The sequence below is a fragment of the Budorcas taxicolor genome, chromosome 25, assembly GCF_023091745.1.
Source record: "Budorcas taxicolor isolate Tak-1 chromosome 25, Takin1.1, whole genome shotgun sequence".
Classification (NCBI taxonomy): domain Eukaryota; kingdom Metazoa; phylum Chordata; class Mammalia; order Artiodactyla; family Bovidae; genus Budorcas; species Budorcas taxicolor.
In genome coordinates this window covers 2,260,484-2,264,833 of record NC_068934.1, presented here as the reverse complement: position 1 = coordinate 2,264,833, position 4,350 = coordinate 2,260,484, and positions in this window count along the sequence as shown.

The window sequence follows — 4,350 nt, the reverse complement described above, 5'->3', positions numbered from 1 at the left end:
TCATGCCCTGTATGACATAACCCACTGGACTGTTTGCTGTTTCCCAGTTAGACTTCCTGCTTCCACCTCTCTGAGCCTCAGCTGTGATCCTTCTCCTGTGATGACTGTTGTCTTAGTTCATTTGGGATGCTGCAACAAAAGTATCATAGACTGGGTGGCTTCAACAACAAACTTTGATTTCTCACAGTTCTGAAGTCTGAGAAGTCCTCGATCAAAGCACTGGCAGACTTGGTGTCTGGTAAGGACCCACTTCCAATTACAGACAGCTGTCTTCCTGCTCTGTTCTCACACGGGCTTCCCAGGGGGCGCCAGTGCAGGAGATACAAGAGATGCTGTTTCGATCCCTGGGTTGGGAAGATCCCTGGAGGAGGAAATGGCAACCCACTCCAGTATTCTTCTTGGTGAATCCCATGGACAGCAGAGTCTGACAGGGTACAGTCCATGGGGTCACACAGAGTCAGACTCAACTGAAGCCACTTAGTACAAACCCACACGGGTAGTACTTTAGCAAGACTGTGTGAGAAGAGAAGTCCATCAGTGTTGGAGAAAGTTGAGAGTCTACAGTGTGGGGCAGATGAGGGCAAGGGACCTCAGAGGCAAGGATGGTAGGAGAGGTGATAAGTATCTGGGTCAGAGAGCTCCAAAGGGCCATAGCAGCTTGGGATTTTTTAAATGTATTTATTTCTAACTGGAGGATAATTGCTTTATCCCATTACTTCCCATCACTTCATGGCAAATAGATGGGGAAACAATGGAAATTGTGATAGACTTTATTTTCTTGGGCTCCAAAATCACTGCGGAGAGTGACTGCAGCCATGAAATTAAAAGACAAGCCTTGCTCCTTGGAAGAAAAGCTATGACAAACCTAGACAGTGCATTAAAAAGCAGAGACATCACTTTACCAATTAAGGTCCATAGAGTAAAAGCTATGGCTTTTCCAGTAGTCATGTGTGGATGTGAGAGTTGGACTATAATGAAGGCTGAGTGCCAAAGAATTGATGCTTTTGAACTGTGGTGTTAGAGAAGACTTTTGAGAGTCTCTTGGACTGCAAGGAGATCAAATCAGTCAATCCTAAAGGGAATCAACCCTGAATATTCATCAAAGGACTGTTGCTGAAGCTGAAACTCCAATCCTTTGGCCACCTTATGCAAAGAACTGTCTTACTGGAAAAGACCCTCATGCTGGGAAAGATTGAAGGTAGGAAGAGAAGGGGATGACAGAAGATGAGATGGTTGGATGGCATCACTGACTTTATAACAGACGTGAGTTTGAGCAAACTCCAGGAGATAGTGAAGGACAGGGAAGCCTGGCATGCTGCCATCCATGGAGTCACAAAGAATCGGACACGATTGAGCGACTGAACAAGGAACAACAAAAATCGCTTTACAATGTTGTACTGGTTGTATTTGTTTACATGTTGATTTGTTGGTCAACATGAATCAGCCCCAGGTACACATATGCTCCCTCCCTCTTGAGCCTCCTCCTACCTCTAACCTTATCCTGCCCCTCTAGGTCGTTGCAGACCACCAGGTTGAGCTCCCTATGTTATACAGAGACTTCCCATTAGCCATCCATTTTACATATGGTAATGCATGTATTTCAATGCTTCTCTCTCAGTTCTTCCTGCGCTCTCTCCTGCTGTAGCTTGTGATCTTATAACCACTGGGCTCTAGCTTATCATGACACCAGATGTTGGGTTAGGTATCACAGGGTATACAAAGCAATCAGGTTTTAAAAGGCTATAAACCTGCTTGGTGGTGGTTTAGTCACTAAGTCATGTCCGACTCTTGCAACCCCATGGACTAGCCTGCCTCCTCGGCCCATGGCATTTCCCAGGCAAGAATACTGGAGTGAGTTGCCATTTCCTTCTCCAGGGGGTCTTCCCGACCCAGGGATCAAACCTGGATCTCCTGCATTGCAGGCAGATTCTTTACTGACTGAGCTACAAGGGAAACCCAAAAATCTGCTTACTGGGGCTATTTTTTAAATAACTGGGTGTATAAAATTTTGAGTGTGATGCTAATAAGCTTTTTAACTAATAGATCTCAACCTGCAGTGAAGTGATAAACACCCCATGGGTCAATACACTAGGACCATCTTTTATAACATGTTTATATAATTCATTTTCATTTATATAACATACGCAGCAATAGCAAGCCATCAGTGCTACAGCAACCATTTAAAACTGAAATTAAGTATGAAATATTCACATTAGGAAGTATCCAGCAAATGACAATATGAAACTGATTTGATTAGCGATGACAGTAGTTGGGAATGGCGAACGGAAGTCCCACTGTGTTTTCCCTTAGAGGGAGCTCATTACTTAGCTCTCTCCCTTTTCTCCCAAATAAACCCGTGGGAACTCTCCAGAGTTCAACCCAAGACGCCCATATTAAGGTGTTGTTCCGTATGATGGAGCGCAGGTATCCAACGCTATGGTACACAAATGATGTCCCGTCGTGGCTGCTGTGTAAGCTGTTTTCATGAAAGGACTTCCCTTCCCAATGAAAGAGATGAAAATGTTAGATAAAATTCTTCCATGGGGTGATGGAATCACAATTCAAAATGTCTAACAATTATGTTATTCCCCCAAAGCGTACATCTTTTTTGAGGGGGATGTGTTTTAATACAGAAAGCTCCTACAGTTTGGACTCATTTTCTACAGTTTTGAGTTGCTAAATACTTCAATTATCTGCATGTAAGTCTACAAGCACAATTAAAGACTCCTGCTCCTTAGAAGGAAAGCTATGATAAAGCAAGACAGTGTTTTAAAAAGCAGAGACATCACTTTGCCAACAAAGGTCCATATAGTGAAAGCTATGGTTTTTCCAGTAGTCATATACGGATGTGAGAGTTGAACCATAATGAAGGCTGAGCACCAAAGAATGGATGCTTTCAAATCGTGGTGCTGGAGAAGACTCTTGAGAGTCCCTTGGACAGCAAGGAGATCAAACTAGTACATCCTAAAGAAAATCAACCTTGAATACTCATTGGAAGGGCTGTAGCTGAAGTTCTAGTAGTTTGGCCACCTGATTTGAAGAGCTGACTCATTGGAAAAGACCCTGATGCTGGGAAAGATTGAAGGCAGGAGGAGAAAGGGACAGCAGAGGATTAGATGGTTGGATGGCATCACTGACTCAATGGACATGAACTTGAGCAAACTCTGGGAGACAGTAGAGGAGGAGCCTGACATGCTACCGTCCATGGGGTCGCAAATAGTTGGACAGGATTTAAAGGCTGAACAACAACAGCAACCACAAGCACAAACAAAAATTATTTAAAAACTGAGAAGTTAGCATATTAGAATTTCACAAGTCCCTTAAGAAGTTTATGAGAAATGAGTCATAAATATAAGATTTTAATTACTGCTTAAAACTCCCTGTGATGTTTCCTAAGTTAGCTTGAAGAGATAGTTTAATAATGTGACCTTTGAATCTCATTTTTTATTCAACAAATATTTACTGAGTACTTGCCATGTGTCGGGCACTGAGACAGGAAATGGGGGCCGGGCAGTAAACAAGTTCAGCGCGATTGCTGCCCTGGTGGTGTGGGGAACGATGCAGTGGACATAAAGCTGCCCAAAACATTTGCCCCTGAAAGTGAAGGTTCTGAAAAGGTGAGACAAAACTAAGGACTTCTTCTGTTTTATTTCCTTCTCGTCTGGGCTTCCCTGAGGCTAGAACTGATTGACTCTAGCTGTAGATCCTGCTGGAGCGAAAGTGCTTTTTTTTCTTTTTTTGAAAAAGGGAACTGACGGCTGTGGTAGTGTGTCGGTGGTCTGGGGACTTGAGGTTAAGCTGCGATTTGCTTCGTTGAGTCCCTGATCAACCCCAAGAAGCCCAGTTCATAGAACCGACACTCTGGCTTTTCAAAATATTCACTTGACCTTGAAACCATTCTTGTGAATGTCATGCAGCTAGCAAATAATAATGTATTTGAACAAAATGTTTGCATCAGTGACTCCAAATTGACACAAGCTCTGTAGGTTGCCTAAGACGAGAAACCTCTCAAAAGCTCGTTTTATTTAGCGCCTGCAGGGTTTTGTGATTCTCTGTGCTAAAGATGACAAGCAGCGTGTTAATTACAGAACTGATATCCTTCAATTTACTCTTTCCTCACTACTTGCAATATTCTTCTTTCTCCCCCAATTCCCATCCCCACTTCTGCCATTCCCCCCCAAAAAAAACCTGCAAATGAAAGGTCTCACAGTCCTCATGTGAATAATTTGGGGGCTGAAACAGTTCTCCTCATCAACCACTTTACAGCACAGTCAAACTGTATGCCCTGTTATGTTAAATCCTGATCTTTTTAACACAAGAAAAAATCATTTTGATAAAGGTTAATGCCTC